Below are 13456 nucleotides of genomic sequence, written 5' to 3' on the forward strand. Positions count from 1 at the left end.
TTGATCAGTGATGTAATTGTCCTACAGATGGATAGAGGGGAATGATGTAATCGTTATTAAGTTACTGAAGGCATTGACCTTGAGGGAGATCAGATGACTGAACATCATAGTTAGGAACAAAGCATTCTTCTTAAAAGCTAAAATGCCCTTATCATGCTAACAGTTAATAGAAGAAGGAATGTCAGGCAATTTAATCATTCCAAAAGATATTTACTAACGACTAAGTCAGCATTTAAACTATTGGGGAGATCTGGTGTTTTAGCTTCCTTGTTTTATTTATTAATTTAAAACTTTCTTATATTTCCCTTTGTCTCACAGTATCAGACACATTACTGAATGTTGTTTTACTTTTGACAATCGTAGTTAAGTATATACCAATATTTCATCCTTTCCTTTGACTTTATTGAATTCAGAATTGTTACAATTTAATCAGAGAATGGAATTCCTATAGAGAGAAAGAATTGGAGAAGTGAGGCAGTGACAATTCATGTTGCAGTTCCAGGCATGGCTACTTGGGAATAATTTAAATGGAAAATTTCTGGGACTTCCTTTCAGTAAAGAAGTGTTAGGGTAAATTTAAGACTTAGCATGAGTCTACAGACCAGTTTATCAGTTCACCTGTGGAATTAGATTTAAATCCACAGAAGCTCATGCTGAAAGGTCTTAAATGTGCCTGAAGACTCCCCCCCCCCCTTTCCTTCCCATCTCTTTAAAGGATAAAAGTACAACTCTTACCACATATATTTTAATCTTGATGTCTGGAAAGCTGGGAAATGGCGTTACACACTGTCAGGCATGGAACTGATGGCGGGGTACAGACCGCCGCTTTGCAGCGGTCTGGCGCCGCCGCCAGAAGGTCCGCGGGGGAGCCGGAGCCTTCAAACGGCCCGACTCCCGCGCGGACCGAAAAAAGAAGCTCCAAAATGGAGCTTCTTTTTGCGTCGCGTTTGCGACGTAGCGAGGCGCCAGGGGCGCGCTCGCTACGTCAGCAGCGGCGCGACGCGTCTGGACGCTGTGCGTCCGATACGCAAAGATGGCGGCGCCCATGTAGAAAGGGCGCCGCCATCTTGTACGTATTGACTACGTATTAGGGTTAGGGGGGTGCGGAAGCACCGCCCCTTCCTAACCCTAATACGTATTCAATACGTATTTTTTGGCGGTTTGTAACCCGCCCATGTTTCCATGATTTAATAACCTTCCTGTTAGGATACCAGGATAGTTAAAATATTGTAACATTAATATTAGAATTCATAAGTGGACATCATAGATCACCATAAATAGGTATATCACTGTCAGTGCTCTCTACTAAAGGAACAAATTGAGGAACTGTACCTAGTGTGCTGTAGAAGCAGTACTAATGATAGTACGCTGTTAGATATGCTCTACTCAGCAATATTAGTTTTAGAAGATTGTCCTTCATAGGAGTGCATGTATTATAACACAAGCAGTATTATTTATGTAACTGGTAATATAGTCTTAGTGCTTGTGGTAATAAAGTTTCCCATCCATGACAGTAATTATAGTTACAGTAGTGACTGTAATCCACAAAACAGTGATACCTTTATTGGCCAGCAAAATACACAAAACACATGTTTCAAGCCTGTAGTTTTTGTTGTAGTGATGTATAGGATAGTGGCAAGCATTAGCAGTATTTATGGGGAAACTCCAGTGTTATAACTATAGGTTAAAAGAATAAGCATCCAATAAAATTGCATTTGATTTGATTAAAATTGCTATTGCATTTTTTAGTTATCAAATTGTTCTCCAATATTATTGTTGTTACATGCCTTCAAGTAGACTCTGACTTATGACAGCTCACTCCTAGGGTTTTCTTGGCAAGATTTATTCAACTGAAGTTTGCTGTTACCTTCCTCTGAGCCTGAGCAAGTGTAACTTCTCAAGGGTAACATAGTGGGTTTCCATGAACAACCAGGGATTTGAACCACAGTCTCCTGCTGAGAAGTCCTCCCTCGCCAGGGAAAGAAAATTTAAAAAGGGGAAAGAAAGAAAGATCCTCAGAGAGATGAGGAAGATAATACAATCATAAATTGAGGAATAGTAGTATAAGAAATGCTGAAGAATAGATTATAATTGTGAGATTAATCATAGCGAAGGAGTGAATTCTACCGGATGCTTTTTCTTCTGGGGGAAGGGCTTAGAAGAGAAAATATCAAGAATCAGTAATGTATGCAATACAAAATTTTATTTTAATATACATTGTAATAAAGAATATTTTTAATAAAAAAACAAGCTCTTCAATATATCTTCATATAATTATCCTAGGGGTAAGACAGAGAGAAAGAATTGGAGAAAGGGGGCACTGACAATTCATGTTGCAGTTCTGAGCATGGCTACTTGGGAATAATTTCAATGGAAAATTTCAGGGATGATGGGATTACTTCAGCTATAAATTCTATCAAAAGTGCAAGAATAATAAAGTAGGATTTAATTATTTCTATAAATAATGTGTGTGTATAAATGCAGTATAAAATGGGGCTTTTCCTTTAAAATGAAAAACCTAGAAAATACTGAAGAATATTTATCATTATCATGCAGGTCGGGAAAGCATGTGTACCAAGACATTTGAAAACTAAGCAGAAGATTCTAAGGAAGATTGTTCAGGCTGACATGGTGAGTAAATCTTTCTTAGTGACAAACCATTAGACTTCTCAAGGCACATTACAAATCTTCCAGCTGCAATGAACAAAGATCAGAAGGTGAATGATAACTTTCTGGAATACTTTTTCCTCATTGCAGCATATAAATTCATGACCTTATTACCCATCTGGATGTTGTTCTTTGTACTCAAAATCATTTGGGTGTACATATATACACATATGTGCCCACACACAAAATTAAATAAATGGTTGGTGCTGTTGGGACTGATAGTATAGATCACTGGTTTTCTGAAATGGAGTGATTGTGAATGCCTTAGTTCCTTCTCTTTTCCCTTGGCAACCCAAAAGTGAACAAGACAAAGTGCAGAATATAGTGGGTCCTCCACGTTTGCTGACATTAGGAGTGCAGGACCCACGTGAAAGTGGAAAAACTGAAAAAAAATCCACGTTTTTTTTTAACCTGAGAGAATACCTCTCTAGGGATCTCTAGGTCCTTTAGTATGACTCTTTGCTCAACTTCCAGCAGAGTCATGGTGGAGAACCTAAAATTACTAGCGAAAATATACTAATTAAATCCACGGATAATCAATGGTACAATGGTAGCTCATTGTATCGTTGCTTCTTGTAGTTCTGTTCATGCAGTGTGGTTTTAGATAGACTTCCCACAAATTGAAAATAATCTGAATGAATCTTGGAAAACCTTGGAAAGCTGTAATTGCTCAAATAGGAATTTGAATGTTTTGTCTCTGCATTATGAAGTAAAAAGACCCTTGGAAGAAAGTATTTAGCAGCGTATAAATGTCAAAATGGACAGACACATTTAACTACTATCAGATGTTCTTTCATCTATCAGTGAAGTTGGTTTTGAATGGCTTCAGTGAAATGAAATAGGTACATAGGTTTTGTGTGAATATATTCAGGAAAAGGTTTCTCCAGTGAGTTGACATAGCTTATACTACTAGGAGGAGAAATACTCTGTTGGTCTGCAATACTGAGTTTTAAACAAACAAATACAAATCTTTCTTTCATTTTCTTTCTCACATTTTTCTTCTGTGCTCTTTCAAAAAAAATAAAGGAGGGGGGGAAATTAACATTCCCCATGTCATGTCATGAACAGGTTGACGTGCAGATCTGCAAAAAGTGTCACAACCTATCAGTTTATTTCTTTGAGCTCCATTAGCAATCATGTTCTTTTATGTGAATATGGGTAATGCTATTCAGTTGAAACAGGAGAAAAAAATTAGTCACAGCTTTTTAGAAGGGGCTTCCATCTTGAAACCAATCTCAACAGTGATCATATTTCTACCCTGCCAGTTTGCGTGGTCACGGTTGCCACTGGCTTATCTACATGGGATTATGGCCATGTGTACCTCCATGTTTGTAGCAAGTATCATGAGTCAACATGAGTATACCTTGCATTAGCTCTTTTGATCATGGAAATTATTGTGACGTGTTCTTTCAGCTATAATATTCAAGAAATGCAAAAATGTTGAAAACTTCTAGAGATGCCATGACATTGGTTTTAGAAACAGGAGGAATGATAACTTTATTTTAACAATTGCATTTACACTCAAATTATTTAAATTTTATTTTGTTTTTATTTATTTTTATTATGCAAAAGTCATAGAAGGAACAAAGAAAAAGCAATAAAAATCATAGGTCATTTTTTAAAAACACAGTAAAAATGGAAGTAGAGGAATGGGGAAAATACACATAGAATCATAGAATCATAGAGTTGGAAGAGACCAGAAGGGCCATCCAGTCCAACCCCCTGCCATGCAGGAAATTACAATCAAAGCATCCCCGACAGATGGCCATCCAGCCTCCATTTGAAGACCTCTAAGAAAGGAGACTCCACTACACTTCGAGGGAGTTTGTTCCACTGTCGAGATTTTAGTAAAAGGAAATCAAATGCCTGGATGCGTGCAACATTGATGTCTATATACCTTATGTTCAAATGCTGAAGGAGTACAAAGATCCTCACTTCATTGAATAGGAGGAGTTGGGTACTTGTATCTTCTTAATTTTACAGTATCAGTCTTTTACCTGCTTGAAAGGACATGGAGAAATTTTGGAAATACATTGATACAGTTTGTTCCATCTGGAACTTTTCGTTTACAGGATGTGTTATGTAGAGTATTTACCTTTTTATCTGCATGTATAAGTTTGCCTTGTGGTGGCCCAGTTAATTAACATTCTCTTACCTCTTGTTGGTTTGTAAATGTACTCCAGTGGACTACCTACTGTACTGGTATTCAAAAAGATAATTGGCCAGAGAGTTATGAACAGAATATATAAAAGGACATCCTGAATATGTGGAATTGGTGAACTCAATCTAGCATAGAGGAGTCCGAAGAAGAAGAAATGTAGGCAAGAGGTTGAAGAAAGGGATGAATGGCTGGTATTCTTGAAGGTCAAAGCTCTCAGAGCCAGCAAGAAGACTTTTAGAGGTGTTTCTCCAGGACAACCTAAAGGTGGGCAACTGTATGGGGCCAGGTCCTCCCAGACCCTCCTCATGAGTGGCACTCTCAGCAAACCCAAATACCTCCCTTTTCTTCTGTACTCTCCATCTCCCCAAATGGTGACAGGATGTATTACCACATCATTTCCTGTCTACGTTTGGAGGAGGATTGCAGAGGAAAATTGAGGTATTTGGCGTTAGTCTGGGGAGCTTGTGGAGGAGGGGTGTTTTCACATGTTTTCATACATGTGGGAGGTTTCTATGTGATTTTTAAAAAAAAATAATGCCAGAAAATTGGGCTACAACTTGGGAGGCTTCAAGGGCTACAAAAGCAGGGCCTGGGGGCCACCACTGCAAATTCAGATATGCCAAAATCCCCCCCCCTAAAAAAAAACAACAACCCCAAATTCAAAACACTGGTCCCAAGACAATTTTGTTGAATTTGAGAAATCCAACCAAAAACATTCATAGTGGTCCTTTACAAAGCATGATAATTGTAGACACTGGGATGTTGATTTACTTGTATTTAGAAGGAACTACAGAAGCAAAAACCAACATCCAAGAATTTTGGTTTCCTTTCAGTGCCCTCTGAAAAGGGCAAAGCTGATAGATTAAAAAACATGGAGAGAGCACATACATGGGCAATCTCAGCCGATAGATAGCTAATGATGATCACTGAGCATGGAATTTATTCAAGATTTCAGCCTCCAGACGTTTTTTGGCAATTTTAGAGGGCAAACACTGCAACCTCTGAAATAACAGTTTCTGTGGTGTATATCAATAACTCACAGTCTTGCTTCTGCATCAAGCTACTAATGTAGTATGCAAGAGTATATATAAAGATAATAATCTTGTTGCTGCAACTGCTTCTTGTAAACCACCCTGGGGACATTCTGAGGAATGGAGTAAAAATATTTATGGTAAATAAATGGTTGATACTATGCGATTATCAGTTGGCTGATTTACATTGATCAAATAGGTCTGGCCTTGCTTCAAGGCCCATGATGGGAAGCCAATAATCTAATCTGAATATATATTTGTCTCTGTGTGGATAAAAGCAGTGAACACCTCTTCATTATATTTTATAGTAGGTTATGACTGGTTTTAAGCTCTCTCTCGCTCTCTTCTGAGTAATCTCTCAGTTGGTGTTTCTTCTGCATCAAAACTTCTGTCAGTGCAGTGATTGGTATAATTGTTCTTGTCCTTTACAGTTGGCCCTCTGTTTTCGCGGGGGATCCATTCCGGGCTCCCCCGCAAAAACAGAGTCTTGCGCATATTCAAGCCCCATAGGCTTGAATGGGGTGTGTTCCCATGCATACGGGGGTGCACCCCAATCCAAATAGCAGAGGCCACCTCCACAGATTTAGTTAGGAGGGGCGACTGTACTTTCTTGTCAAAATAATTTAAAGCAGTATTGAAATTTGTGCAAGTCCTCTTCCACCATTATGTATTACTTTTTATTGCTACTTAAATTTCAAGTTATAAGCATGTGGTTAATCTATATACCAAGAGAGACTTGTTAGCTCTCTCAAATTGTCAAGTTTTGTTGCAGAATCCATGCAGAACTAGACCTGCAATAAAGGCATTCTGCAGCATTGTCAACTGCACATCACATATAGCTATCCCCAGATTTCAGCTACATATGATACAGTTAAAAAACAACAGAAAACAGTCTGGACAAAATAAATGTGATGCTTTTTTATTGGTGTACTTTTTTTTGTCTCAGCCAAAACAACATTGGGACAAAAAAAACACCCTAACCTTTAATGCAATTAAATTCCCATTGGGGTCAGAAAATATTCCGCAGTTTATTATTATACAAGAGTTGCTTGTTTGTTTGTTTGTTTATTCTGTTGCGCTAAGGTTACAGTTCATCCAGTCCTGAATTCTATTTCTAACAGCAGTCAGATAGATGAGTTTGGGAATTTGTGATGAACTCATATATTCTGGTATAATTCAAGAGTGCTCCTTAGAGTGTATAGCATGTTAGTCCTCTGCCACACTGTCTGAATAAGCAGTAAGATCTTTCACACAATTTGCTGGCTCGTTCATACTGTCTGGCTCTTTGAGATGCCACTTTGTTACCATTCAGGAGTTGGGTCCCATCAAAAAGTAATTTTTTGATTTGTTGGCCTCGTTCATTGACACCAGAAACAGAGGATATCACATTATTGGGCAAAGCAACAATTTGTCTCTGCAAAGGGGCTGATAGATTTTTTTTAACTCAGCTTCACCAAGAAGTACAAATTTGCTCACTCATTAATTGAATGCCACGAAACTCTCTCTTGACCAACCTCTCTGCAGTAAACTCTGTATATGCTCTAAAATATAAGATTCTACTGAAGTGGGTAACTTATAACTAGCCAAGTAAGATTAATTTTATGGATGTAATTTGGAATATTGGGGCCTTTCCTTGTGTCTCCTCCTCCTACCCATTAACATTTTTAGTGTTTTGTTGTATTAAAGGGGATTCTGACTAACTCTGACACAAAGCATTGCAAAGTTCTTCTTCGTGGTCTCTGCGAAGCCCATAAATGGGTTATTCTGTGCCTGCGCAGCATTTCCGGATCCTACTGGAATCACTAGGGAAGATTTTCTGGTGATAGCTCACCCTCAGAATAACCCATTAGTGTGGATTCGCAGATGACCACTCGAAGAACTACAGTTACAGGTAAGCAACCTGTCCTTATCTCTTGCTTACTTAAGATTTTCTCAAGTTTTTGTTGTTAGTTTCTGCTTGTCTAGGCTTTGGGAAACAAAACAAAACTCTTTTCTTTCTTTCTTTCTTTCCCTCCATTTCCCAAGAGCTTTGTAAAGTGGGAGATCATTTGCTGTAGGGCTGAAAAACATTTTGGCTCTGAGGCTTGCTTCTCATATCAGCTGGGGGCCTCCCTATTGAGCATATGAATAGATACAGATACAGATACATATGAACTGAGGTTTTTCAGATAGGGCTTTTAAGAGTGCGCTATGTTGTTTTTAATGAACAGTTTTCAAACTGTTTTTTTAAATCCTTTTTAAGTACATCTTTGAAAATTGTTTTAATATTGTCAATAGTTACATTCCATTTTAATGCTGTCTTTTGTATGTTTTTAGCTATACTGTACTTGTTTTAAATTGTAAGCCACTTCTTGTTGTTAACTGCCTTCAAATCAACCTTGACTCATGGCAGTCTTGTGAATGAGACACCTCCAAGACTGCCTGTCCTCTAATGCTCTGCTCAGGTTATGCAGGATCAGGCCTGTGGCCTCTCTGATTGAGTCTAGCTGTCTGGCATGTGGTCTTCCTCTCTTTCACCTTTCCTGACATAATTGCCTTTTCTAATGATCCATGCTTTTTCATGATGTGGCCGAAATACTATAGCCTCAATTTAGTCATCCTGGCCTCCACAGAGAGTTCAGGCTTGATCTGTTCTAGGACCCAATTTTGGGGGAGAAAGCAGGTTATAAATAAAGTTCACCATCATGATCATCACAGACTTTTCACAAATATGCACACACGCACGCCACATCTCTCCCCCAACATGCACAGACACACCACACTTTCTTCCCCTTCACCACATCTCATCATGCAGGGATGGAGAATTTTAATGCTCCTTCTCTGTGTGCCCGCTGAAATAAAGGGATCCCTGAAAGCTGATTACTAATAGTGGTCTCAAAAATCAGGAAAGAGCATCCCATCTTTGTGAACCACTAGTTGTGAACCCTTACTCTTGGTACAGATTTAACAACTCTACAGCTACTTGAAAGTAAGCCTATAAACTTTGTCATATGTTACACAGTGAGAAAAGAAATGCAAACATTTGTAAAGTATGAACCATCTTCTTTTGATAAGTAGCACCCTTAATTTCAGCCTGTCAAACCTTTTATAGGAATCATTTGCTTTTCCTTTGCTCCTGTAGCCAAGTAAACTTGAAATGTTCTGTTGTTGTTCTTTTCCATTGTGTTTACAATGCAGCTGGAACTTTAAGTTATAGTACAGGCTATATGGGATTTTTGTGTGTGTGTGCTTCAGCAAGGTAAATGACATAGGGAAAATAGATGTTTGTGCTTCCAAAATTATGGTTTTTCTCCTCTGGAATTGTCTTTTAAGATCATATATTATATTTAAGAGAGGAACAATAACTAGACACGCAATTTGGGGACCCTGAGTTCATTGTTTCATTGTTATACAGAAACTACTGACTTCTGGGCTAGACTGTGTATTGTTGCTTCGTTTACAGTGATATTGTTTGATGCTTGGAAAAGAAAATTATCAAGTACTTGGCACTCCTTTTATACCTAAGAAGAGAGTGGAGATTAAATTTCTATTCAATTTAGAATTCACTAGAAATGAAAGAAGTTAGAATAATGTTATACTCCATGTTGTCAATTATTACCTTTTTGTTTGTTTGTCCTGGTTTATCTCCCTGACATATTACTGGAGAAATAAGGTATTTGTGGGTATGTTTTTATCCACTCTCATGTTCTTCTCATGAACCTTCAGAATAATGGTCTTTTTTTCTGCCACAGGCTTTGCTATTATATTTTGGTGTTTGTGCATGACCCTTCAGATAATGTCCACATAGATGACAATCCCATTGTTGCCATCATTGATAGATCTCAAACAGTCTAAAATTTCAAGAAAACAAAAATTGTTTTCTTGATTATTTGAGTTCATATGTAGCTTTCTGCTGTAATAGAAGGCTGAGTTTGTAGATTCTTGATTGATAGGTAACCACAAGATTAAAAAGGACAAACAGACCATACAACATGGGAAGCCAGTTAAAGGCACAGGAGGGTGGGGGAAGAGGAATAATAGGCGTGTGCCTGCTCTTCCTCTTTGCCCACCCTCCCGTCTCTTCAACTGCATCCCCAGAGACTGTTGGATGGACAGTAGGGTGGAGTAAGAGGAGGAACCAGCACGCGTGCCAGCAAAGAAAGCTCTTCATGCCAGAGACAACATGCATGCCATAGGTTCACCACCACTGCACCAGATCATCAGTAGCAGTTCATTTCTAAGTACACATCAGTAGGATATGGTTGCATATGATCAAATTAGATACAACTATGTTAGCTATAACTAAGCCAGCCTGGCATAGTGGTTGAGTGTTGGACTACAACTCTGGAGATTAGGGTTTGATTCCCAGCTCGGCCATGAAACCCACTGGGTGATCTTGGGCAAATCATGTGCTCTCAGCCTCAGGGAAATGTAATTGCAAACCTCCTCTGAACAAATTTTTCCAAGAAAACCCCATGATAGGGATGCCATAAGTTGGAAATGACTTGAAGGCACAGAACAGAATATTCAGGAAGTAGGAATATTAAAATGGAATGATATTATGGATGTTTACAAATAACTTTTCTTTCAATTTCTTCCTAGATTTTTTTGTCCCCTAGTTACTTATTTCTAGGCACAAGAGGACCAATAATATATTCAATATCTGTTATTCTGGATTTGATTTCTAACTTTTGCTGTTTATGTTAGGTTATGTTCCACCTAGGGTTGCCATAGTGCCGGACCTCCAAACCGGGAAAAATGAAGGACAAAAATTTCAAATGTAGAACACACAAAAATATGTCCTACATTTGAAAATTTTGTCCTACATTTCCCCTCGTGATCGTGGCGGGGAGCGGAAGCCAAGCGGCGAGGGAAAGCCTCCACTTAAGGAGGCTTTCCCTCCCCACCTGGGCCCCGGGCCTTGCCGCGATCGGAGGCCAGGATCGGGGCCTCACCTCCTTCTTGGCCCCCGCGGAGACCGGAAGGAGGCGGTCGGCCGCCGGCCATCGCCAGGGCTTCGCTTCCTTCCTGGCCCCCGCAGAAGGAGGTGAGCAGGCCGCCGGCGATGGCCGGGGCTTCGCCTCCTTCTTGGCTCCCGCGGAGACCAGGAAGGAGGCGAGGAGGCTGCAGGGAGGCGGGGAGGTTGGCGCGGCTGCGCCCAAGAGGCACCGCCTCCCTGCAGCCTCCTCTGCCCCAGGCCTCGCTGCCCTCCTCTTCCTCTGCGCGGCCATGTGCAGTGGAGGAGGAGGAGGGCAGCGAGGCCCCGAGGGTAGCCTAGCAACCCCGCTGCAACCGGGCTTTTCCCGGTTTTTGGCTGCACCCGTGCCGTGACCGGGCAGGTGCCGCCAAAACCGGGAAAAACCCGGTTGCAGCCGGGTTATGGCAACCCTAGTTCCACCTCAACATTAGGAAGAACTTCCTAACAGTAAGGGCTGTCTGACAGTGGAACACACTCCCTTGGAGTGTAGTGGAATCTCCCTCCTTGGAGACCTTTAAACAGAGGCTGGATGGCCATCTGTTGGGGATGCTTTGGTTTGGATTTCCTGCATGGCAGGGGGTTGGACTGGATGGCCCTTGCAGTCTCTTCCAACTTTATGATTCTATGATTCTATGTGCTGTTTACATCGCTTTACAGCTTTCAGTTATTTTGTGCTATCTTCTGTTTCTATTAAGTTGTGCACACAAGCAAATGTGTACATTTAAATACAAAGTACAAGCTTTTTTGTATTATTCTTTTGTGCATTTTAAAAATAATTCTTTGGAAGAAAGCAGATTCACACAGATACAAGTCTGCATGCCCTGCCTGCTATATAATTACAGCTGTCTTCTAAATTAGGGGACTGTGGGGTGAAACAGGCTGCCCCTGACAAAGCCGGATTGGGGCTGCGGCAATGGCACGCCATGGCCCCAATCTGCTGCAGTGCCAGTCAAAAAATTTCAACTGCTCCTTTTTCAGCTGCGGAAAAGCTGCCTTTAACTGCTGTTCTGCTGCCCTGTGGTGGCTTCCTGGTGTGTTGGGAGCTTGCAGCATATAACTGCTATACCCTCAAGACACCCAGAAGCCGGCCAATGTGTGAGCAGCCAGGCAATGGGAAGCCAGCTTCTGGGTGGCTTCAGAGTTTGCGACATCAAAACTCCACGCTCTGTAGCCGCCCAGTCAATGGCACTAAGGGGTGGTCTGTTTCACCCTTATGTTGCAAAGGAGGGTGAGACTCAGTGATACCATAAGTGAATTAATAAAGTAGCATTTTTATTTCTCATTTTACTTTCTCAGTTCCTCCACTATACAAGCTCGACAAGAATTTTCAGTATTTTAAATAATCAATGTAGGATTTAAGATTATAGGAGTACTCTAGGAGCAGCATATCTTACCCAGAGTTGAAGTAGAAAAGAGCAATATTACAATAATGAGTCTGTGCCTATGTGTGACTTTCTCTGCAACTTGCACAATAGGCATACTTCAGACAGGCTGTTCAGTGAGTCAGTGTCCAAAACACAGCATGGGTTTACTGAGTGTAACTGACTCATTTTACTCATCTATTGAATTGACTAACAGAACATAACCTCTGTTTCTTAAGAATCCTTCAAACAGTTGGGTGTGCTGACTATGCATTTAGCCATGGCTTCCTCAGACATACTACATGTCAACTTCTTCAAAACAGGATCATAAAAATTATTCAAAGCATTTTGTGTATAGATAAAATCCTGTTTTAATTAAATAAATATTAAATTTATGACCCATATTTCTGCCAACAAAGGCAGCTGACAGTGGAAAAACTAAATAAAAACAAATGAAAAAACAGAGTGAAAGCATAACAAAACTTAACCAGTCAAGGCCCTCATAATCAGTGTTCCAACTCTGGTATCAAAGACCTATCTGAATAAAAAGATCTTCGTCTTCCAGTAGAAGGACAATAAGAAGCCAGCCTAGCCTTCTTTGTCAAGTGATTCCAGAACCTGCAAGTTTGTCATATTCTCACTGTGTGCACTTCTGAAGGTGGCAGAGCTAAAAACAAAACCTAAGTCTTACAGAGATTTTTCAGGCAGGCTTATGTAGGAAGATAAAGTCTTCCTAACCAACACGTTAGCAAAGCACATAGACAACAGAATTACAAAAAGTTCCTCCACCGTTGTCAGCATAACACAATCATGTTCACAGTCATGGGGGTCAGAGTGTGCCTTGCAAAATATGTGATGAGATACCAACTAAGATAGTGAGCTCCTTCCAACAGGATGGTCTCTGCATCCATCCATGCAGGCATACAAACAGACATATGTGGATTCTAAGGTCACTCCAACGCAACTTCTGAGAAATCTCTCTCTCTGCCCAGTTAAGTCAGGGAGAAAGCTTTTGAGTAGCACGGAAAGGACTACACCAACAGAATCTCCTGAGCACCCATCTTCAAAAATATCTACTAAAAACTGGAAGATTGTGTGGATCATCTAGGCAGGAGGATGGATTCATAGACCACCACAACTATGCTCCACAGTACCTCATCCCTGGCCTTGCTCACTGGCACAGAGAAATGGGTGCAAACCTGGGAGAGATTTAGCCTTCCCTATCTCTTCTAACCAGGGCTTTACAAGCCAGGTTGAAGCATTAATCTTGGATCGAGTC

General features: G+C 40.3%; 1 protein-coding gene across 8 annotated transcripts in view; it reads left to right on the forward strand.

The window, feature by feature from the left end:
- The window catches only part of ATXN1 (ataxin 1), a 295239-nt gene that overhangs the window by 142241 nt on the left and 139542 nt on the right, over positions 1–13456 (forward strand). For 7 of the 8 annotated variants that reach the window (XM_042465297.1, XM_042465290.1, XM_042465292.1 and 4 more), the window contains one exon: positions 2557–2631. The exons of the other annotated variant lie outside the window; for it this stretch is intronic. The gene's annotated coding sequence lies outside the window, so the exon portion shown is untranslated. The remainder of the gene's footprint in view (positions 1–2556; positions 2632–13456) is intronic. 8 annotated transcript variants of the gene reach the window in all.

The sequence above is a fragment of the Sceloporus undulatus genome, chromosome 4 (genome assembly GCF_019175285.1).
Source record: "Sceloporus undulatus isolate JIND9_A2432 ecotype Alabama chromosome 4, SceUnd_v1.1, whole genome shotgun sequence".
In the NCBI taxonomy this organism is placed as follows: domain Eukaryota; kingdom Metazoa; phylum Chordata; class Lepidosauria; order Squamata; family Phrynosomatidae; genus Sceloporus; species Sceloporus undulatus.